A 25,320-nucleotide genomic window follows, 5' to 3' on the forward strand; every position below is an offset into this window, starting at 1 on the left:
GATATTGGTGAGCGATAGTAATGTTGACCCATGGACTATTCAAGATACTTAAACTTTCTGACCCTCCATGACTTTGGGAAAAATGAGAATAATACTGCTCTGAAGCTGGCTGTGATGGTTAAATGATATCATGTTGTATTAGGGTTTTCCAGAGAAGCAGGACAGAGAGATGAGAGGGATGGGGGGGGGGCAGATTTTAAGTAACTGGGTCACATGACTGTGAATACTGATAGGTGCAAAATTTCAAGCAGACTGGCAGGGTGGAAATTCCAGCAAGGGTTCATACTTTTGCTGTTGCAATCTTGAGTTACAAGGCATAATTTCTTTCTCCTTGATGGACCGTAAGTCTTTTTTTGTAAGGCCTTCAACTGATTAAATGAGGCCCACCTACATTTGGAGGGTACTTAAAATCTTCTGATTAAATGTTAATTACATGTAAAAAGAATCCCTTCACAGCAACATCTAGCCTGGTACCTGATCAATCGAGTGGTCACTATAGCCTAGCCATGATGACGCATAAAATTAACCATCACACAGCATACAGTATTCCTATCATAGGCTAGCTTCTAGGTAGTGTCCAGTAAATGTTAGAATCTTTTCTTCTTTTTGAAGCATTTATGAATTTTTTCAATATAGACAGACACTGATTTTTTAAAAAAACTTTAAAATCATTAAATAGATATATTGTTGAATGATATTTCACAATATAAAAATTTGTCTGACTGTTTATGGTGATTTGATAGACGATTTACTTAAATCATATGTTTGAGATGTACATTTAACAAACCTTGATTAAATATCCATATGCACTTAGAACTTCTCAGGGCACTAAGGCTACAAATAAGAAGACAGGGCCTACCATCATCAGATCCCAAGGGCCAGTGGCAGTGACCTATATGGAAATATGTTTATAATCCAGTGGGGTGGATCTTGTAATAGTGTAAGTGCAAAACAACATGCAAATACTGTGGAGGGAGAAACTAGTTATGCCAGAGGCTCAGAAGTAGTTCTGTGAACATGTGACTTTTATGTTGGCAGACAGACAGTGTTTGAAAAGGAGACTGATGATGGCGCATTGCAAGGCCAGAAGCAGGGAGATGTGAAGAACATTCCTGGTACAGTCTAGTGGTGGTGAGACACTCACAGGACCTGGAGAGCAAAATGAACAGAATGTTGTCTTTCAAAATCAAATTGGACCTCCTCACACAACTGTGTAGGAGCCTCTAGGGCTCTCCTCTGCCTGTAGGCTGCTGTTGAACATCTTAGCATGGCTTGCTATGTCTTTCACAAATAGAGCCCTTTTAACATTCCCATAATTGTCTCTGAGCCTTCCTCTACACCATGTACCTGCTGGGGACAGCATGCTAATGCTCCTTCCTGCAGTCCTCAGCTCATCCTCTAAACAAACTTAATTATTTTCTCCTCTGAGCCTCCATATGACCCACATTTATTTCTTTGTTGGCACATAATACCCTGCAATGTAGTTGTTTATGTGTCCCCATGTCGTTGCCCTATGGAAATAGAGCTTTTGTAGAGAAGGGGTCATGTTTTATGCACTGCTGCATTGTAGGGTCTAGACCTGTGACCAGCATTTACTGGAAACTCAGTATATGCTGATGGAATTAATAAATTACAAATGAAAACCAGGAGCTAAATGTGTAGCTGTTGTTAAGTGGAAGGTAATGTATTGCAAGTTAAATTAAATATTTGTGACTATTTTAGAATGAGTATTGGTATTTTTCATGATGTTAGTGTCATAACTGGTAATGATGCTGAAAAAGACAAATGTGTTGAATTATTTCTCTTGAGATTCTAAAAAGAATTGCATGTTTTCTATTATGCAAATCCAGAATGTTGAGTCACAAACAATAGACCATTGCCTCTGGAATTAATGAAAAGAAAGATGGAAGTAAACCTTAGCTATAGTTTAAAAGCACTTGAAAATGGAAGTCTCAAATAAACACAGCTACAGCACAAGCTGGGAAGGGCTAGGAAAATATTCTTTTAAAAAATCCCTTTATTTCTGGATTGAAATTTATTCTTTTAAAAAGTTATTCCCCTTTATTTCTTGAGTAGATTTGCTACAGGTTTGCCTTTTTATTGTTGTTTCTCCCTGTAAAAGTAACTTTGATTATTGATTTTCTTTATCCTTTTTGTTTATTGTCACATTAACTTTTGCTGCTACCACTATCCTTCTTGGCCTCCACATTCTTTAAGTTTTGTCTTTTTTTCTAGCATTTATATTATTTTCTACTGACGTTTATTGTGCATACAAAAATCATAAATTATGAGTGCAAGTTGGATGAATTTTCAAAATAGGAGCACACGGGTGTAACCACAACACAGATCAGAAAATAGAACAATACCACCACCAGCCCCAGAAACACCCCTTGTACCTCTCTATGTCACTCTTTGGCCCTCCTTTGTGAAAGTAGCCACCATCTTGATGTCTAACAACACAAACTGGTTTTGTCTATTTTTGCAGGGTATATCATATATTCTCCTTTTTAGCTGGCTTCTTTAATTCAATATTGTGTTGTGATATTAACTCATTTTGTTGCACGTATATGTAGTTTACTCATTTTCATTGGTATGTAATATTCCTTTTGATGAATAATATACAGTGATTTATTTATCCATTCTATTAATGATGAGAATTTCCATTTCTCAATAGTATAAGTAAAATGTTGTATGAATATCCTTGCACTTGACTTTTGTTTCTCATTGATCTGCACTTCTATTGAGTATGTATCTAGAAGTGGAAATGCTGGGTCATAGTTGATGTGTATGTTCAACTTTAGCAGATACTGCCAAATGGTTTTCCAGAGTGAAATGAGAGTTACAATTGTTTCACATCTTTAACTGTAGATGCTATAGTTAGACTATATATATGGCTTTCTGGTGTAGGGTAGTGATATCTCACTTGGTTTGAATTCACATGCTTCTAACTGTGGTTTGCAACCTCCTAGGGAGCTTCCCAGGTGTGATCTGAAACATGGAGGGCAGAGAGAGACTGAAGAAAGAGGCTAATCCAGACTGGTGGTGGCAGGTTTAATAAGCAAGGGGACTTACTTAGGAAGCTTCCCTTGGATGCCACAAGAGGAGTAGATCTCTGCATCTGTCTGTCCAATCTTAAATGCATATAGAGGCCTTGACTGGCTTTAGTCACATGTACCTTCCAGGTGATCTCATCACCAACCACATCACTATCTAAGGCTGTGTCCTTGGGGCAGCTTCTGGGAGTGGGAAAGTCAAGTGGAATGCACATTCCACAGGGGAAGGAGTGAGGAGCCTCTGATTACTGGAGTCCAACTCACAAGTCAGCCAGCAGTCATATCCTCTCCATGACCTCCCCCAGCACTAATGATTTATTAAGCACCTTTTTTTTCATTGTTTATTGCTATTTGGATATCTTCTTTTATAAAGTACCTGATCTTTTCTGTATTTTTATATTGGGTTGTTTGTCTTTTACCTATCAATTTTAAGCCCTGTCCATGAATTCTGGATCAGGTGTTTGTCAAATACATTTCTTGCAAATATCTTCTTTCACCTAGTGCCTTTCCTTTTTGTTTTTTAAACAATGGTTATTGGTGGAAATTCTGTTCCTAATTTCAATGCAGTCTAATTGTTTAGCCTTTTCCTATTGGTGAATTTTCTATCAGATTTTAAAAATCTTTCCATCTCCAGAAGTCACTGACTTACTCTCCTACATTGTCTTGTAGGAGCTTTATTGTTTTACCTTTCACAGTTAACATATAGATCAGCAATCCACTTGGAAGTGAATTTTTATATCATGTCAGGTGGAAGTCAAGTTTTGTTTGATCATTCAGTTTTGGCTTTGTTTACTTACAGATGTCAGATTGGCTCAGCACCATTGATTAAACCTAACTAAACATGAATTCATACTGATGTTTCCAATTCTAATGCATGACCATATGGATCATTCTAACTTCTTGCCTTGTTTGTAAATTCTAACTCCCAACAGCAAAAAAACCTGACTCCCTTTATTTATCCTCCATTTACTTAATTGCTCCAGTCCGTTACAGTAATATCACGCTGTTTATTTGTATCCCCTTCACTGAGAGTGTTTCATACATTTGTAATACATTTAGGTTCTTTTGTCATAGTCTGCATTCTTTCTTGGGATGTCCTAATCTCGTAAATTAAAAAAAAATTTTTTTTCAACATTCAGCTTCACTTATGTGCTGTAAAGTTCTGAGGGTTTTTGATAAATACATGACAAATAATGTCATGTATCTAACATACAGTGTTATTTTAAATTACAATTGCCTGATAGAAATTATTTTTAGATCTTTTCACATGCCTATTTGTCATTTTGAGTTTACTTGATCTTGAACTCATAGGACTTCCTGTAGAATATTTAATAGAAATGGTTTTGAGCATCATTGTCTTTTTTTCAAATTTTATGAAGGAAAGTTTTCAATATTCCGTCATTAACAATAGTATTTACTGAAGTGTATATATACATTTCCTTATAGATTTCACATGGCAGTTAAGGAAAATTGATTTTATTCCTAATTTGGTTACAGTGTTATAATTTAGCCAACAATTCTGTTGCTAAAAATATGGTATAATTATAGTTTTTGACCTGTACATACAGATTGACCTGTAATTTTTTCTTTTTGAAAATGTTCTTACCTATTTTTGGTATTGGGCTTATGCTGGTACAATAAAATGAAGTGGAAAAAAATTTTTTTAATGTTATCTAGAAGAATTTGTGTGTAGTTCATTTTCTTCCTTAAACTGTTGGAGGAATTCATTGACCTGGTTATCAGTCTTGTAAGATTTTTAATGAAAATAGAAAACAATAACAAAAGAAACAAGTACAATAGGAAGATTTAGGATTATTTATGTTTTCTGTCTTCTCTTGTGTCAGTTTTGGGAAGTTTTAGGATTTGTCTTTTCAATGTAAATTTTCAAATCTATTGGAAAAATATCATTTCTAATATCCTCTTTTTATCATGTTTGTGTCTGTCAGATTTGTGGTGAAATCCCTTTTTATGTTCCTGATATTTGTAATCTGTACCATCATTCTTTACTTGATCAGCTTTCAAAAATGTTTATCAGTTTTGTTCTTCATTTCAAAGAATCAGCTTATGTCTGTTTATTTTCTCTCCTGCGTATTTCCTAGTTTATTAATTTCTGTTTTGATCTCCATCTTTTTTCCTTCTGGAGAAATTTTAATTATCCTTTTTCTTCATACTTCTCGAGATGAACATTTAGATCTTTGAATTTCCACTTTTCTTCTTTTCTAGCATGTGCATTTAAAGGTATAGGTTTAACTGTAAGTGTACTTGAATGGTATTTCTGATAGACATATTTTCATTACATTCACCTAAAAATGTTTTTTGATTTCCTTTTGGATTATTATATTGATTCATACATTGTGTATAAGCATATGTCTTAATTTCCAAATATATAAGAATATTTTTATGTGTTACTGCTTTCTAGTTTATTTTCCATGTAGGCAGAGAATAAATTCTAAATTGTGTTAATATTTGAAATTTGCTGAGACTAGTCCATTGCCCATCATTTGGTTAGTTTTGATGAATGTTGGATGGGTACTTGAAAAGATTGTGTTTCCTGAAATTACTGGTTTCAGTATTTTATACATATCAATTTGGTTAGTTTATGAGTTTATCATAATCAGTTAATTAAGTTTGTCTGAAACTGGGTTTCACTATAAAACCTGGTTTACTATTTTCTTTTTTCTTATTCCTAGGAATATGTAACAATATATTTATATGTTTAGAAGTCCCTAGAGAACATCTGGGATATTTATCAGCATTCCTTTTACTTGGTCACCAAGAAATATAAGTTATATATTCCCAAAATGATGCTCTATTTAGCTGTTCAGCTCCTCAATCTCCTGGCTGCAGTCTTTTGGCTTTCTTCACAGATGAATAAGCAGGTGTCTTTGGTGATCAATGGGGAGGCTACCAGGCTCTTTACTGTGCAGTTCCTAATCTGTGGCATCTTTGCTTCTTAAGTATTGATTATCTCAGTAACCATAAAGTCTGTGTTATTCTCTCTAGCCTCAAGAGAGTGCCAAGTTTATGATTAGTTTCTCTATTCCTTAGCATTATCTTTGTGTTAAACTTCTCAGCCTGGAATACACAAAAATGTATTAATGCCTTGCAGGAAAAAGTTACATAGAAGATTTGACTCACCCCAATGCATTTCTCTTCTTTTTATGGTCCTCACTTTGGCTCCCTCAGTGACTCTTTGTGCATTCAAATTATTTTTGTATTTTATTCATCTATTCTCTATGTTCTCAGCAGGAGTTTTGGACTGCTACAAGCTAGGTCTTCATTACCAGAAGTAGAACTATTTTTGTTTGTTTGTTTCTGGCTTCTTGAATTGAAACTATAACTCATTTAATTCCCGTATTGTTGATTTTCACAAATAAATATATATCAGGCTATATACTTCTAAATATCACATTGACTTAATCTCCGAGGTTTTGATTTAATGCTTTCATAGTTCATTACAAAATACTTTGCAATTTTCATCATGATATTTTTCTTAACTCCTGAATAATTAAGAACATTAAAAAAATAACTTTTAGGCACATGCTTTTGTTTGTTTTTAAAGAAATTTTCATTAGTGATTTTGAAGTCATTTATATTGTTGTAAGAGAATGTACTATCAAAGTCTGGTCCAGGGACTGGGTCATTAGCTTATATTTGTTTGAAATGTAAATTCCTAAACTGCAGCCAAATGTATTGAATCAGAATCTCTAGAGATTGAGGCCAGCTGTCTTCTGTTTTAACAAGCTTAGTAGGTGATTCTTATTTACAATAAAGGTTGAAAAGCACTGGTATATATAACATTGATTATATGAATTTCTTGAGACTATAAGACTTATTCCGTGACTTAGTATATGGTCAGTTTTTTTAAAAGAGAATGTATTCATAAAAAATCCTATTTCTATTTGTTGGGTGTAGATGTTTGCATTACATTAATTGTACTATTTAAATAATTAAATAATTTATATACTTTCCAGTCTTCAATATTCTTGATCTGTTAGTTTCAGGAAGCATAAAACCATGTTTTTTTCCTCTTGCTATATTTATTTATTCACAATCCACTATGTGCCAAGTACTGTTATTGATATTTTTAATATTAAAGAATGAACATCTTCATTCTTATTAATGCTATTTCTTTTAAGTTACACTTTTTAAAATAGTGAGATGCCTATGTCTACATTCCCTTGCTTAGAATATGCATCATTTATATTTTCCTACTTATATCTAATCTACTCTGCAGTTTTATTTTAAGTGGGTCTCTTGTGATCAATAAGTTGTAGAAGTGGATGGCTTTCTTCGTATTATTGTGATAACCTTTGTTAAAAGGTTAATTAGTTTATATGTTTTGATTACAGGCATGTTCAGATATATGTCCATTCACTAATGCTTCTTTCCTGATCACTATCCTTTTCTAATTGCCTGTTTCTCCCTCTTATTTTGTAAGGTTGATAATTATATATCCCATTTTTATTGTTTGGTTAAAAAAACTCTCATATTTCCATTATCTTTATTTATCAGTACAATATGATTACTAAATATATATTCATCTATTGATTCAATGCAATTGTTTTCGTAGCATTAACAAATTGATTCTAAAATTTATGTGGAAATTCAAAGGACCTAGGATAGCCAAAACAATCTTTCTATAACAAAAAAACAAAATTAGGTAGCTTTCACCTGATTTCAATCTTAGGCTCGTCCAAGAACAGAAAAACAAAAGAAAGGGAAAAAAGAACCACCAGAACTTTTGATATAATAAAAAGAAAATGGCCTAAAATTTGAGTCATTAAATATCTAGCGAGAAAAGAGAGTAACACTAGGGCAGAAAAGTTACTGGAAAAAAATTAAAGGTATAATAAACTGAGCAAACTCTAAGTAGGATAAATACAAAGGAAACCAAACAAGGAACACCAGAGTCAAACTAAAATTTAAAACAACAGTTTTAAAAATTAAAATCATCAGCTTAGAGCAAAAGACCAAGAGAAACCTTGAAATCAATCAGAGATTCAAAAACACAGTTTTGTCTCTTCCCTGGTGCTGCCTGAGCAGGGGGCAACCATCCCCTGCTCGGCATCACGGCCACCGTCAGAACTCTGGTGAAGCCCAAGTTCCTGAAAAGGAGGACCGAGAAGTTCATCCGGCACCAGTCAGATGGATACGTCAAAATTAAGCGCAACTGGTGGAAACCCAGAGGCGTTGACAATAGCGGGTACAGAAGATTCAAGGACCAGATCTTGATGTCCCACACTGGTTACGGGAGCAGCAAGAAGACAAAGCACGTGCTGCCCAGTGGCTTCTGGAAGTTCCTAGTACTGCTGCTGTGCAACAAATCTCACCGTGTAGAGACTGCTCACGGTGTCCCCTCCAAGAACTGCAGGGCCACTGTGGAGAGAACAGCCCAGCTGGCCATCAGAGTCGCCAATCCCCATGCCAGTCTGCGCAGTGAAGAAAATGAATAGACAGCTTATATGTGCGTCGTATTTGTGCTAATAAAACCGTAAAACTACCAAAAAAATAAATAATAAATAAATAAAAACAGTTTTGATGATATTGGCAAGACGGTGCGATACCCAGTTCTCTGCTTCTGTCTCCCCTCAGCACAGTGACTGGGCAGCCGTCCTTGGACAAAAGTGCCTTTGTGGGGGCTTTGGGACCCAGGTAGGAGATTGGGGAGCCCGGGTAGAGTTCAAGACCAAGAGACCCCACACAGGTGGCTGGCTGACTGACTGGTTCCGGCTGCAGGCCCAGAAACAGCTCTGTAACCCTGCAGACTAGGCTACAGCCTCATTTGGCCATCACCAGCCTGTCACCAGCACCACATGCCAAGGGAGGAGGAGTTGCACCCACTGATACCTTCAGTAATAGGCCCAGAGACCTTAGTCTGGGCTGTGAACCCTGAAGCAACCTGTGACCTGGCTTCAGGCTCTCTTGGCCTTGGTCTGAGAGCCCCTGGACACAAGCCCACCCTGAAACAGCCCTTTCACTAGGCTCCAGCCGCTCCCAGCTATAGTCCAGGGACAGTCCTGCTAGCCCAGGGGACCCAGCAAGAGACACTCCCATTGACACCACCAGAGATCCTAAAATGTCCCAATGTTTGGATCCAGCCCTATCCAACCAGTCTGTGAGAAGTCCCTGTGGTCCAGGGCCCTGTAGGGAGACGTGCCCGTCATGCCTGTAGAGGAAAGTCAAACAATCTTAGTCTGACAGAAGGTCTTGAAATGATCCTGTGACTCGGCTCCGGTCCCTTCCAGCCACTAACTGCAACAGTCCCACTGACCCAGGTACCCGATGGGAGACCTGACCATTAATTGCCCCAAAGGCAGAATAGCCAACCTGGATCCAACAACAGATCCTGAAATGGCCCTGTGACTCTAACCCCTTCCAGTTGTGGATGTGAGCAGTACTGCCCACCCAGAAACCCAGCAGGACACATGGCTGCCTGTGCCCCCAGAGTGAACCCTAAACCTCAGACTGATTATAATTCAGCTCCAGCCCTTCCCAGCCACACTCAGAAAGACCTACCCATCTGTGCCTCCACTCAGACACCTGTGGGGTCATGGCCATCTATGCCTCCAGAGGCAGATCTGTAGACGCCAATCTTGGCTGTAGAATCTCCAGCAGTCATGGGGCATGGTTCCAGCCCCCTCACCCATGGTTTGGTGCCAGTGTTACCCTCTCTAGGGACCACTCAGTGACCAGGCAGATGCCCTCTTAGGGAACTGGTGGGAGCCACACCCACCATATACCTGGTATCAGACTATCTATCTGTGGACCGAACTGAGGAGTCTGAAATGCTGAACTAAGTTCCTGGAGGCATTTCCATCCACTCAGGGACCAGACAAGATCCACGCCCACCCAAGTCACTGGTGGTGACAGGTCCACCAACCTCTGACCCCACCATAGACCCAGCAACAGCCCAGATAGACCTGGCTCCAACCCTTTATGATGGTGATTCTAGAGGCAATGACATCAGCCCAGGAAACTGCAAGAAAATGTTTTTACCTGCTGAAAACCAGTCTGTAAAGACTAGAAAAGCCGTCTGCCCCTTCAAATACACAGACAGCAGCACAAAGCTACATGGATCATGAAGAATCGGGAAAATATGACACCACCAAAGAAACTAATAAAGCTCCATTAACTCCAAAGATATGGAGATCTAGAAATTGCCTGACAAAGAGTGCAAAATAATCATTCTCCAGGAAGACATAACAATCTAATTTAATTATTACATTAGTTGGCATTCTCTGGAAAAACATAACCAATATGATATGTATACATATACACAGAAAGAGATTTATTACAAGGACTTGTCTCACGCTATCGTGGAGGCTGACAGGCCCCAAGATCTATAGTCTGCAAGCTGCAGACTCCAGAGAGCTGATGATGTGGGTCCAGTGTGTATCCAAAGGCCTGAGAATCAAGTCTGAAGGCTGGCAGGCTCAAGACTCAGCAAAAGCCCATGTCTCAGTGTGAGTGCAAAGACGGGAAACAATTGATGTTTCAGCTTAAAGGCAGTCAGGTAGAAGAATCTCCCCTTATTTCAGGGAGCGTCAGTCCTTTTGGTCTATTCAGGCCTTCAACTGATTAGATAAGGCCCACCCACAGTAGGCAGGGCAATCTCTTTCGCTCAGTATATCAATTTAAATGTTAAACTCATCCAAAAATAGCCTCACAGAAACACCTAGAATAATGTTTACCAAATATCTGTGTACCCCATGGTGTAGCCAAGTGGGCATAACACTGTCATGGTTGCGCATTTACTAATGGAGTTTCAAACTCCGTAAAGCAAAATATGGTAATACTAAAGTTAAAAATATCCATCTCTATAATCATAATTGGAGATGTTATCACTCTTCCTCAGTATTTGGTACAATAAGGAGACAAAAATCTCAGCATACTCATCCGGCAAATTGTTCGCTTCTTTTTGTTGCTATTGCTCTGATATGAGACTTTTCAGCCCTAGAGTTTCCATTTGTCTCTTTTCTGTAGTTTTCATTTCTGCGCTCAGATTCCCCACCTATTCACGCCTGGGTCCACCCTTTCCATGAACATGATTTCAGTAGCTGTTTGCACGTTCTCGTCTGCTAATTCCATCATCCACATTATCTCGGGACTGTTTCTATTGATGACGGGTCCCATTTTCCCACATTTTTGCATTTGTGGCATATAGTTTTTACTGTGTGTTCGACCTCGTGAATATCATCCAGATGTTTAACCTATTTAGATTATGTTTCAACAATGGCTTTTGTATGTGAGAATCCTACAGTTTCAAATGTTTGCTCAAACCCTCATAACAGAGATGCCCCAGAGACCAACTTCACACTCAGATCTATTTACCTTTTCAACAAAGTAATTTCCCTTAAGGACATCATTATACTGGCTGTTCTGTTAACATATGCCTCACACCGCTGTTATAAGGGTGCGTGCTGATGAGATATATATATATATATATCCCCAGATGGTTGTCATAATTAAAATTATTTTCCTCCTGCATATTCTTTCAGTAGGTCCTCTAGGCAAAGAGAGAAAGACCAGAGGAGACGAGGAAACCTAGAGAGACTTATTATCAGGAAGATTTTCCCAAGGAAAGTAGAAAAAATGCCCAAATGCAGAGGCCCCCTTCCTCAGAAAGTTGACTTTCTGGCCTGTGTCTCCATTGGCACCTGGAATAAAACTCCGGGCTTCTCGTGCTTTTTATTTTGCTCTTCCCTTTCCTTTGTTGTAATAATTGGAACAATCCTGACCTCGTGGGATTATTTTAAAGATTAAATGAAATGAATTGCGTCTGAGTTTGGAGTTCATGGTAAATACTTGAAAAACATTTGTCGAGTCCGGATATAAGACTGTTACGTAGGATATGAGAAAAAGGCAAAACCTCAGGCATCGGGTATAAATAACAAGGATTCTCTGGGAGCTCGTGTTTTGGTGCATTTCTGTCTCAGTTTGCTCATTTGTAAAATGGGGATAACATTAGCCCCCACGTGAGGAAGTAGGCCAGGAGCACTGAAAGGACCATGTAAAATGGCTAATCCAGCACCCACTATGAAGTCTCCTTGTAATTAATATTAGAACTTTTTGCTTAACATTAATTTTTTTATGTGCTCTTACACAGATGCATTATGTTCTCATTTTCTGAAGCTTTAGGGCAAAAAAGCACTGCTACATTTAATCCATCTTCTCTCCCCCACACATGCACTCCCTCCTTCCCAACCATTTTCCTTTCTTTCTCTGTTTTCTTTCTGCTTTAGGCTCAAGTGGATTAACTACTTCTGAGCATTAGAGACTGAGATGAATCCTCCCGAAGAAATCTCATCACAGATGGTTGGGAGCCACGCTGATTAGAATGCTTACTGTTCCAGCACTAGGACACGTTTAGAGGTGAGAAAGATAACATTTCTTTCTTAAGCTAAGGATTTCCCAGAAGGTGATAGGAAAAGAGTCTAAATCAAGGTTAAAAAATGAATACATTATCTGTTTGATGTTTACCCATTGGCAGGTCTTATAAGTTAAGAAGAAAGTAATATCTTTGAGGGCATTCACATTTAAAATCAGTTATGAACAAAATCCGATGGCATTGAGTGTTTGCATTAGATAAGCTCCCCAAAGCCTAACTCTCAAAGTCAAAGTTTTTATATTTCCATTAGTTTTCCTTTCCACCATTCTACCAATGTAATGAGAAGTGTGCTGGACTTAGAAAGAGGTTCTGGACAGCTGCTTATTAACTTTGCAACCTTGGGTATTTCACAGAAACGTTGTGGGCATGCTGTGTATTTGCTAAGTAAGAGAATTAATACCACTTATGTCATCTTTTCTCTTCTGGCCCTACCATTCCTGTCGTGTCCTGTCCTGATCTGGTCTTCAATATTGCTCTCCAAGGCAATTAAAAAAAAAAAATCCTTCCTCCAGGATTACCCTCTTCAGTCAGCAGTCCTGGAATTATTTTTCGTAAAATGAAACTGTGATTTTTTTTTTTTAAATCTTCGATCCTTGACTATGGCAGAGGTCTTCTTAATCTGCCACCTGTCTGCCGAAAGCAACCATTATAATTAAGATCGTGTGGTATTTAAAAATGAAATTTGTGTCAGTTGCTGTGACAGACATAGTAAGGGTGTGCTGTGATCCTTCCTTGTGTCCGTTAAATTAGATTGAAGGCAGGTGGCTTCTTCTAGCCAATGGATGTCTGCTGCCAAGGCTGTGAAAAGGCAATGTGCTTGCTCCTCTCCTGAGTCAATGACCTCGAAGACTGTGGGATCCTGCTGACGTAGGTAGCACTAGGAAGAGGGATGTTCTATCCGCATGGGACTACGTGTGAGTGAGAAATAAACCATTATGATGTTCCACCATGGAGCGGTGGGGGGGGGCTCCTTTGTCAGCACAGCACAGCACAGCACAGCCTGACTAATAATGTTGCCAATATTTTCAGATTCAGAGGTTTCACATAAAAATTGTGAATCCTAGTTTTATTTGAGAAACCCCAAAATCTGTGATGCAGGGTTGGAACACGTGACTGGTAGCAAGTTACTGTACCTCTCGTCTAGCTGGGACACGTGATCTCACCCATCATTGCCTTTCCCCTTCGTCTTATTTCCATTATCAGCTCAACTATTGTTCTTCTTCTTTTTTAAGGTTTTAGTTATTTGTTTGCAAGAGAGAGCACAAACAGGCAAAGGGGCAGAGGGAGGAGCCGACTCCCCATTGAACAGGGAGCCTGATGCGAGACTGGATCCCAGGACCCCAGATCATGACCCCAGCCAAAGGCAGACGCCCAACCAACTGAGCCACCCAGGCGCCCCTGCTCAACTAATGTTCCGTGTATTTGAGTTTACAACCCCTGACCTACAAAATATAATTCAACCTCTTAATATGGCGTAACAGGCACCTTCCTGACGTGAGCTCATTTGTCCTTGTAATCTTTCATCAAATGCACCAGCAATCTTGTACAATTTGAAGTTGCTCAAAGATTTCATTGCATTCCGTGCCTCTAGTATTTTGGGTATTCTTGTCTCTTGGCCTCTTCATTTTTCAATATCCACCTCCTGTGTTGCCCTTGTGGGAGATCTTTCCCAGGCCTTTCTTGCATTTCTCGCAACCAGAACGATTTCTCCATTTTGACACTTACCCTTTTGCTCTGCCTTATTTATGTTCGAATTTCCAAACCCAAGCACAGTGCCTGGCACAGAACAGGTGCACAGTCCCTGCTAACAGGATGATGGTCGAAGTTTGGCATTTGTTTTTCAAATTGCAGAGCAGTGCAGGCACATGGTAATGATTCAAGTAGTACAGGAAAGCTCACAGTGTAGTGAATACTCCCCCCTTCCCACTCTTAATGCCACTGCTCAGAAACAGCCTCTTTTTCATACCATTTCTGCTTTATTTATTCCATTGTTGGCCTCCATTACTCTAAGTACTACATTTGAAACTGGATTTCTTGATTTATTTTTTTCCTCCCATCTCACCCACCTCTCCCCAGCATCTGAGAGTACTACTGCTAAGCTTTACGCTCTGCCAGTTGCCTTTATAACACTAATGATAAGTGTAAGTTCTGTTTTCTGTTCCTCTTGATGGTGTCTCTTAAATTTAGCTTCTCCTTTCCTTTCCTACACTTCTCCCTCCTGCCCCCGTAGCCTCATTCTGTAAGCAACACTGGCTGTCGAGGATGTTCATATATATACTATATTTTAACCCTAATCAGATCTTCTTTGATTTATTTATTCATTCAGCTCAATGCCTTTGTCCTCACTGTGCAAACAGACACACCTCCCCCAAATCTTCCTATCTCTCCCTCTGCACCCCTGCCCCATGCTGCTTTCCCAGTCACCCCATCTCCGACAAAAGCAAGGAACAGCCCTCTTCTGCTCTGAAAGCTTCCAGCCCAATCTGTTTTCCCTGCCTTGCAATCCTATTTTCTCTGTTATTTCCTAAATCATCGTGAAAGCAGGGCAGCTGAGAGCTGAGTCAGGGACTGTCCCAGGCACTCTGCGTGTGAGAAGAAATATGTCTTGTAAGCTACGTAAATCAGGGGTCAACATTTTTCTTTATAGACACAGATTAGACTTAATGCGCTGAATTAGTAAATCCAGAAAGGGGCCTGTCCTAGAGCCAAGTCCATCATTTTTATAACAATGTGGTGTTTTTGAAGCATAATTCTGTAGTCCTTATAACTCAGAACTGTCAGGCTCGCTGAGGCGGCAGCCACTATAAGGGAGGGATGGATAATTATTTTTTTCCACTTCAGTTTTTACAGTGTAATTAGCCCAGCATTGGAAGGTTGGAGTCTTGGATTCCTGATCCAGAACAACCAATTGTTTGGCTGTACTAATCAAGCGAAGGGGCTTAATCTTTCTCTGAACTTCTCCAACACTTGAAAAGTTTGGGTGAAATCATTTTCCAGGTCATTACCAATCCTAGTTGGCAATGATATCACTCCCTTGGTGAAGATAACTGTGGACTCCTTACTCATTTCTGCTGTCAGAGTCACCTGTAGGTACCATAGATAAAGGGGTTCTGGTGACTTTCTGAATAAGTATGTTGTTTAATCTACCTAGCATTTATTCTTCCTTCTTTTGATAACCTAACTGTGACTTTCCATGGAAATACACTCTACCTATCCACATATGTGACATTGGTGGGGCTGACCACGATCTCCAGTTCTGGATAAGCATATGACTCAGCCTTGGCTAAGTGGCACATTTCTTCAGCCTGGCCACAAGATCAAGCTCCAAATGGGCATGGACAAGTCCGAGTGACTCACACTATTTTTTAGGTGTGGGAGAGACCTCTTGGAATAGAACCAATACTGAGACTACACGGTTGAGAAATGGATGAAAAACCGTGCCCTCATGTCATCTCTTAATTTGAATTCTCTTGAAAGCAGAGCCTGAGATGAGAATTTAGGTTCAGGTAGTTTATTTGGGGATGTTCTTCCAGGAAGAAGGAGTGAGGAGATAGGGAGAGTGGGAATGAGGAAAAGGAGAGCCAAAATAAGGGTGTGTTTTCATGTTTTGAGAAACATCTATTGAGGATGTCCTCAATCCTAAGAAAGAAGTACAAGAGGAGACAGTTTCCCCCCAAAGAAACTCTGAATATTGTTTTACAGATAATGATGGCGATGCTTGCTATAGTCAGTTTGTGGTCAGTGTGCTACCGAAGCTTGCACAGGGAGGTCAGAGTTAGGGAGGCCAAGAAAATCTGAGTAAAGTCATGTCAGAACCTTGAAATTTGGTGCCTGCTCTTCTCTGGACTAATTATTAATGAAATAATCACATTTTGTTGTTGGTTAAGCTGGCTTATATTGGAATTCTCATTACCCTATAGCCAAAATTATCTTGACCAATAATACTTATTACTGAATGCATTAGGATGAGGGGGGAAGAAGAGAAGTCAAGGCAATCATGAGGGTTTTTTAAATTATTTTTTTATTTTGATATGTGAGTCACCATATAGTACATCATTAGCTGTTGATGTAGTGTTCCATGATTCATTGTTTGCATATACAACCCAGCGATGGGTATTAGGAAGGGCACGTATTGCATGGAGCACTGGGTGTTATATGCAATCATGAGGTTTTAACCTTCGTGGCTGGGCTGATTATGAAGTCATTCATTGAGATAAGGAGCATTGTAAGAGGCACAGACTTGGAAAATGGATGATAACTTTAGTATTTAATATAGTATATTTGAGACACCTGCCTTACGCTCACTGGGAGAAACCCAGGGAGCAACCTGACACGTAGATGTGGATCTCTGGGTTTAGACATAGTTTAGGGTACCACATACATGATGGTGAGAGTTGAAATGTCTTATAGCTGAGACCACTCATGGAGAGATGGCCAGGTAGGCACACAAATACATAAATCAGCAGAGATGTATTAAAAGCCCTTTCACATCACTAAATGAAAGTTGATGTGCTTGAGGGAAAGTAATCCAAATTAGATGTATGAGGTGATAGACTCTAAGAAATGAGATCTGACTCATACCTTATTCCTTGAGGATTTCATCCCAATGAACTGCAGGTCAAGGTGGGCCCCAGAAAAGAGAGAAAGTAGGAAATGACACCCACAGTTTCTCCCAGGTGATGGCTGTGTATTTTGCTGTCAGGCCTCGACAAGAGCGTAATAGAGATAGAAGGATACAGGGAGAGAGAGTGGATGTGCACAAGGTCCTCACTCTCAGCCAGGCATCACGCATACCCTGTGCCATTTTACCTTGTGGCCACTCTGTGGGATAGGCACTGGTGTCATATCCCTCTTACAAGGGAAGCAAAGAGGCCGAGAGAATTTAAACAAGTACCCATAATCACATGCCAGCAAGTGACAAGACCAACAACCCAGAACCCATCTCTACCCATTGCTAACATCTTTGCCATCTCCACCATGATATGTAGTCTTCATTCGGGATATACTGCATATTCTTGTGGGATAATAATTTGTGTCCATATTTATCTTCCTTGTATGCTGCTGATGGCATATTTCAAACTTATTTTCTAATTATGAATTACATAAGCAACCTAGTATAGTGCATTGTGAGTGAAATTTGCTTAATAATTGCCTATGAGGAGAAGAGAATTTCTTTTGAATACATGTTGGCTAGATCATAGATTGATCCTTCATGATTGTGATAACTTGGATTATTATTAAGCAGATGATTGCTCCCCTCACCCACTCACCGTGGGCAGAATATATTTTCTGCCCATTAATGTTGGGCTTGGCCACATACCTGTTTTGATAATGGGATGTTAATCGACATGAAACAAGCAAAGGCTTGAAACGTCCTTATGGGGGTGGGCTCAACTCTCGCACTTCTACCCTTACCACGAGAAACACCGGCCCCAGACACCTGCTGGTCCCAAGTGAATGAGAGGCATGTGGGGGAGAGTTGTTCCACACAACCTGCAGGTTGAAGCAGAGCCATCAGAGCTGCCTGCAGAGCTGTGATTGTGTGACTGGACACTTACCATTCCGTCTACTGAGTTCTGGGGTCGTTCGTTATGTAGTGGTAGCTGACTGATGCAATCATTATCAATATAAATTACATTCATTGATGATTTTGATATATTCGTTAATTCCATGACTATTTACTTGACAGTTACTATATGGGCTCTAAAAAAAAATTATGAATACAACAGATACAGCCATGTCATCACAGCCTAGTGGGGGAAAGAGTAAAAGGATAAGTGTGAAAACGGAGAAATCATTCTGATGGGGAGAAATGCAAGAAAGACATGGGAAAGACTTCCCAAAGAAGTGAAATAGGAGGTGGTTGTTGAAAAACGAAGAAGGATCCACCAAATGAACAGAGCAGCAAGGACTGCAGAGGCCAAGAGACCAGAACACCCAAAGTACTAGAGGCACAGAATGCAAGGAAATCTTTGAGCAACTTCAAATTGTGCAAGATTCCTGGTGCATTTGGTGCAAGATTATAAGGAGAAATTAGCTCAAGTTGGGAAGGCCCTGTTACGCCATATTAAGAGGTTGAATTATGTTTCGTAGGCCAGGGGTCATAAACTCAAATACAGAATATTTAAAGAAGTATTTAAATAAAGTATTGTAACAGCATATTGTTAGAACTCTGATGGAGGATGATAGGGTTTATGGGCAAGAGAGATTCCTGGAAGAAGCAAAATCTCATCTGTAACCGAGGAGAAGGTGCTATTAAAGTTAGTTGGGACAGGAGGACACCTGGAAAGGAGAGAGGGTGGGGGAAGAGAGGATGTCACAGGCAGAAAGAAAGGACAGCGTGTGCAGTGTCCCAGGAGGCAGAGAGAACAAAGACTATCAGGGAATGTAAAAGCTTTTCAATAAAATGAAGACAGTGAGGAGTGGCAAAAGGATCAGGTTGGAGGGATGGCTGAGCTTAGATCTCGTAAGCACTTGTGAGTCTTGTCAAGAAGTTTGGACTTCTTGGGGCACCAGGGTGGCTCAGTCACTTCAGCTCAGGTCATGATCTCGGGGTCCTGGGATCGAGCCCTGGGTGGGCTCCCTGTTCATCAGGGAGTCTGCTTCTTCCTCTCCGTCTGCCTCTCCCCCTGCTCACGTGCTCGCTCTCTCTTTCTCTCTCTCTCAAATAAATAAATAAAATCTTTAAAAAAAAGGTTTGGACTTCATGAAGAGAGAACTAGAGGATAAGAAATTGTCTTATTAAACTTTTAAAAATCTGGGTATTTTTCTTCTTCCAAAATTATAAATAACTTAGTTTATTCGAATAACACATTTTGAAAATTTTAAGACAAAATAAAAAAAAATTTAAAGATCTCTTCCAAAATCAACACACCCACTCTAATGATGAAGCACTAGAGCATTTCTAATTAACCAAGAGCTCATTTTATGTTCCTGATCGGCGCGCTCAGAGAGCCATGTGGATAATTTAATGTGAGGGTGTGAATGTGTGCTTTCCTCTGCTCTTTACTGCATGCTTCTGACGTTGCCATGGGTAACCAAAATCTGTTCCAGAAATTGACAGTTAGTTCGTGCTTACACAAAGGCCGGCAAAGAAGAAGAAAATCTTTCACAGCCCGTAATTTTCCCATGACCTCTCCTCTTGGAGTCATCCCAGGTCCCAATCACCCCACAAGCTTCTCCACCTGGAGACTAGAAACTCCACAAGGGCAGGAACTCTAACTCATGTGTATAGCACAGTGCCCAGCACACAGCAGGAACTCAGTGTATATTTGTCGAATATGTGAATAAATGGATGACTGATTGACTTGCTCATGTAAATCACAGTTGGCCAATCCAGGTCAGTTTCCTCTACTGGACTGTGAGGTTTTTGAGGTCGTGAAGCAGGTGGTGCCCTTCTGTGTGCCTTTGGTACCTATCACCATGCCTCACAGGTAACATATGTAGCAGATTGTAAGGTCTTATTGGATGGATGGATGGATGGATGGATGGATGGATGGATGGATGGATGAATTGGTGAATGAATGAACGAATGAATGAGGTGAATTGCAAGTACAGTATCTGCTCACCAGAAATAAGATGGAGTCCAAAAACTTAAGTATGAACACAGAAACAGATTAGTTTCAGGAAAGTAGGTTAATAGCTGAGTCAGAGGTTGAAAGACGTGCGCAAACAGAACAAGTGAGAAGGGGAAAAAATAAGTAACCAAAAAACAAGCAAAGTGAATGGATGAACATGCCTTGGCTCATTCTGTCCTGTACGCCTGGGACAGTTTCCCAAATACCCTCAGTCCTGGTCTTCTCTGTCAAGCCGTTCCTTGCTCGGTTATTAAGACTTAGCCTGCATACATCACTTGGAGGTTTAAAGTCCTGTAATGATGAAGGTGATAATAGTCACCCAGACTAAGTTATTTTTATTTTTCCTTCAAAACCATATAGAAAGGGGGGAGGTGTGTACAGAAAATAGGTTTTCCCATCTGATTTCTTTGATATTGATGAGCCAAGACTTAGGGCTTGTAGGGAAAGAAGACCCCGTCTGCTGACCTTGACGTTGCCTGTGGTTTTGTAGAAATGTTGGGCTCCTCCCATTCTGTGGACTGCCTCTTTCAGAGTGCACAGCTGGATGGCACCATGTTTCATTTGGTTGTCAAGGAGGAGCAGAAAGATGTGCCTGGGAAGACCCTGACCAGCGTGGTGCGGCCCCAGGGTTTACACCCCATCCTGGATCACTGTGTCTCCTGGTGGGCCTTCTGAGCTGAGTTTCAGATTCTGTGCCTGATTGCAATTCTGGTAACAGGGAAGGGAGGAAACAAAAGTGGTCCGTGTCGAGATTCCCGTGTCATTGCTGGTCGGTGAAGGTCTTCCGGGTGCTATGTGGGCTGTCTTTCACATTATGAAGACTGCTGATGAGGAAATGTCTCTGGTTTTATTTAGAGTGTGAACCATGTGTTTACTCGTCCATTCTAATTCAAATAGCAGACATTGCCTCACCATGTGCAGCAACACCCGTCTTTCATTCACTCTGGAAACACTTCTCTGGGGAGCATAGGTTTGTTCTGGGCTTCTCTGCCCTGATGCAGTGCTCTGCAAATTCCCCAGCTGGAGATCCAGAATCCCTTCGAACTGAGCTGGTGATGGGGAAGCACTATCTTTCCTTCCTCTCTTCTCCCCCAAACACTTATGGAGGGGTAACTCTGGGCACGGAGAAGGACTGGGGGTATGGGACATGTTTATTGAGCATCTGCATTGTGACAGGCATGTGCCCAACTGTGTACTTTTTTCCCAGCAAAACACTGTGAGATAGATACTATTATTCCGGTTTTCCACAGGAGAAACTAGAGGTTTAGGACTATTACATAACTTGTCCAAGTTCATACATCAATTAAGCAGCTAAGTAGTAAAGGTAGGACTCACACCTGGGTCTGCTGACTCCTTCCCATACAGCTGGCTGTCCCCAGAGTGGCCCTAGGGTCTCACTTCTCATGAGGACAGTTAAGTGGTCCAGGCTTCTTCTGGAGAAAGCAGTCCACATTCCAGCAACACCTAGATCTGGTGTCCACAGTCTCCTGTTCTCCTCCTCTGCTCCCATTCACTACCATCCTGAACATTCTCTCAGGAAGTCATTGGCTGGGTATCATGGACACCTAAATGCCGTTGGAGCCACGGTGCCCCCCTCTATTAGGAGATCTCAGTTCTCCAGTAAGCTCCCTCTGTGGAAGGGAAATCTGTTCATGGCACAACAAATCCAAGGCACTGTCTGGTAGGAGGGAGGATTTTCTGAGAGGGTGACACAAGGTTCCAGAAACCACGCTACAGACTCGGCCATCACTCTTCTCAGACCTGGCCAGTCCAACCAAATGAAAACCCTAAAACTAATAGTACAAAGGGTCCCAATGAAGAGCCCCCAGAGGGCTGGAGAGGTTACAGCTGCAGGTTATGATGGGAAGGGGAGACGGAGGGGCCAGGAAGTCAGGGACCTGAACTGTCCCATGTGTAAGGCTGGCCCCAGAAAGTCCAGAGCCCAAACAACGGTGAATAAAGGAACTTAGAGTGCAGGGCTTCTCCAGAGAGGCTTCTGTGAACCCTAAGGGTATAGCTTGTGGGCAAGGGTGACAGCACTAGCTTTGGGACCCAAGCAGCAAGCAGGGTAAGTGAAGAGACAGAGGAGGTAACAGGGGGATCAGAGGGCTGTAGGTGGGGAAGGGGAGGCCCTTTAGGGGATGCTCCATGCAGACCTGGAAGCTGAGAGAGTCGCATGAAGAGCCTGTCGAAGAGGATTTCAGGGAGGAAGCACGGCAGCGCGAGGGAAGAGCTTGGCATGTCGGCTAACAAAACAGAGGCGAGTTCCTGGCATTTCAGTTAGCGGGGTGGGGTGGGGAGGCAGGAAGAAAATAGGTGGAAGTGAAAGAAGGGTTGGAGGTGAGGGTTACATCCAAGCATCCCGGGCATGGGCAAGCAGCTGAACTCTGGGTCTTAAGAGTAATGGAAAACCATTTTATTTTATTTTATTTTATTTTATTTTATTTTATTTTATTTTATTATTTTATTTTAAAGATTTTGTTTATTTACTTATCTAGAGAGAGCCCACATGCACGAGCAGGGGACAGGGCAGAGGGAGAGAGAGAATCTCAAGTAGACTCCCTGCTGAACTTGGAGCCCACGGGGCTCGAGCTCACGACCCTAAGATCGTGACCTGAGCCAAAACTAAGAGTTGGATGTTCAACTGACTGAGCCACTCAGGCGTCCTGAAAAACCATTTTTAAATATTAGAGTATTCCCTGAGTATTAATGTTATGAAGGGCAAGATTTCCAAGGGTCTGAGCTAGAAAGATTGCATGGGTAATAATTTGACAACAGCTCTGCAGGTTAAGCTCTCGTGCATGGGAGGAGTCACACTGAGTGAGACCAGGTCTGACACTAACATGCCTTATAAACCCCACCCCAGAAGCTTCCAGTGAGTCCCCTCACCCCCTCTGTAGCACAGAGCCTGCTATCGGGCTCCCTGGGGTCCATTCCTGCCTCCACCCCTTACTAGCTGTGTGAGCTTGGACAAGTTACTCAACCTCTCTGGGCTTTGCCTTCCTCATCTGTAACATGAGGATGCGAATACTAGAATCTGCCAATGTGATATGAGCATTTCACGAGTTACCGTGTGTGTTCATAGCACAACTTGGCACGTGGTAAGAGCTACACGAGCGTTAGCTGGTAGCATTACTATGATTACATCAGATTTTCAGGGCCCGTGGAGGAGCCAGACACATAGGAGGATCTTTGTCCTCAATTTAGAGCTAAGGAGACATGATCTGACTTTGATAAATTACAAAAAAAAAAAAAAACATGCTCAGGTCCATGATACACCGTGGAAGCAGTTACACAAAGGTGACATCTGGATGCTCTTAGAGAGGGGACAGCGCAGGACAAGGAGAACTGCCCCAGGTGACCAGCAGGCAGAGGACTGGGACTGGGCTCTAGATGAATCCTTGGTGCTTGCTTCTCAATTTGCGTCAGTTTCTCTGCAAACCTGTGGCTTCTCCATCCACCAGCTGTTGACTGTTTCTGGCAAGCGCCCAGCGAACGGCTCCGCGGGTCTGCCTGCCTGCGCCACATCACGTCCTTCTGCGGGCTGTCAGCGCGGGGGTGCGGCGGGGAGGGCTGTGGCTGCACTTGGGGAGCACAGGTGGTGTGTGCGGGCTCCCCTGAGCCTTGCTTTTGCCTTCTGTCCAGGGGAGTAACCCTGCTGGCCTCACAGGAATGAACACCGTGACACCCGCAAAGCACCGGCTGTGTTACGTGGGGTCAATGTGTGTCTTGGCCCTTTCCTTCCGCCACTCATGGCAAAGTTCCAAGTAAGGAAATAGCTGAAGGGGGGGGGCCTTTTTACTCTGCAGAAGCTGCACGTAAGTCCCAATATCCCCATTAACACTGATGGGAAAGATTGCAGAGTCACTGGGAAGATTTATTCATTCAAAAACCATTTCTTGACCACTTACTATGCAATAGCTCCTTCATATATATTGAGTTCTTGCAACAGCCTTATTAGATAAATGCTGTTATTACCTCCATTTTAGATGAGAAAGCTGAGGCTCAGACGGGCAGAGCAAAGTGGACCAAGATGGGAATTTGGAGGTGTCTGATTCCAAAGAGTTAGCTTTGGATGACCTCCCGCAAGGCTCCGTGCATTGCAACCTCCCGCAGCTCCTCACCTTTCAGGCTGCTGCTCTCTCTTTCTGTGTCACATCTACTATGAAGGTGTGACGTTCAGTGACTCATGTCAAGAGAAGGCCACCACCTAGAACAAAACTGGGAAAGAAACAACATGTGACTCAAGAGAGTTTCCCACTCACCCTGACACCCACCCTAGGGAGAAGGCTGAGTGGGGCTGTCAGATTTCAGAAACGAAAATATTGCATTTTAAGTTTTATCTGTAAGCCCGAAGGTGAGGGAAGCCTCTGGGTTAGGCAGGGAATGGGTTCAGAGAGGAGTCGGGCAAGGGTCCGCTTGGACCTTAGGGCTCAGCATCCCTCGCTTGTCTGAACTCAGTCCAGGATGGCACCGCCAGGAGAGAAAACCCAGAGGAAGTGTAGGGAAAGCAGGATGCACAGGTCTTAAGACCCACTTCCCTGTTAGAACTTTGGGGCAAGACTCCTCACAGGGAAACTGCACACCAGCACGTGGCCCCGGGGCAGCTGGGCGAGCAGCAAGGGCCCAGGGTGGATTCAGGAAGGGCTAAGAGGGGGCCAGAGGGAGCACACCAAGGCCCCTCAGCTCCAGCCGTGCAGAAGGGAGCACGCATCTCTGCTCGCTCCTGAGACGAGAGAGCCGGGAGGCAGCATGGGCCATCCTGTGGATTACTGAGGCCACTGGCCTCTGTCCTGACCCAAAGCTGAGAAGCAGAGCTGATATGGGCCGAACCGAAGAGAGGAGAGGAGAGGAGAGGAGAGGAGAGGAGAGGAGAGGAGAGGAGAGGAGGAAGAGGAGAGAGAAGAGACAGCCTCCTCACTGTCCTCTGTCCACATCACCAGCCCCAGATCTTAGCAGGAAATGTCAGCCTCACGATGAGCAGAGAAAGCGACCTCCCTAATTAGACTGCGAGGACCCCTAAAAACACAAGACCCCACCCTAGGACCCGAATTTTCTCTATGTAGGCCACCACTAAAATACTGACATTTTCTCTTCGCCAGACCCCAAAATGGCCAAGAGGAAGTGTGTGGGGGGGGGATTTCAGAAAGACTGAGGAATTTTCTACATAGCAGAGACATTTTGGAAAATCAGAGGATGAGTTAGCCATTATTGGCAAGTTGAAGTATGTGGAGTGAGTGTGTTTCCTTTACCCAGTGGGATGGAGGCCCGGAGCAGAGGGGGTCAGATGCAGAAAACA

General features: G+C 41.8%; 1 long non-coding RNA gene and 1 pseudogene across 1 annotated transcript in view; both read left to right on the plus strand.

Annotated features, from left to right (window-relative positions):
* The window catches only part of LOC123801914 (large ribosomal subunit protein eL32 pseudogene), a 193,726-nt pseudogene extending 185,217 nt beyond the window's left edge, over positions 1 to 8,509 (plus strand).
* The window catches only part of LOC148109410 (uncharacterized), a 299,324-nt gene extending 286,894 nt beyond the window's left edge, over positions 1 to 12,430 (plus strand). The window contains exon 3 of the long non-coding RNA XR_015725626.1: positions 12,299 to 12,430. This is a non-coding gene — a long non-coding RNA (uncharacterized LOC148109410). The remainder of the gene's footprint in view (positions 1 to 12,298) is intronic.
* The last annotated feature ends 12,890 nt before the right edge of the window (positions 12,431 to 25,320 follow it).

This window comes from Ursus americanus, chromosome 9, assembly GCF_024610735.1.
Source record: "Ursus americanus isolate L20-20 chromosome 9, mUrsAme1.1.p, whole genome shotgun sequence".
Taxonomy (NCBI): domain Eukaryota; kingdom Metazoa; phylum Chordata; class Mammalia; order Carnivora; family Ursidae; genus Ursus; species Ursus americanus.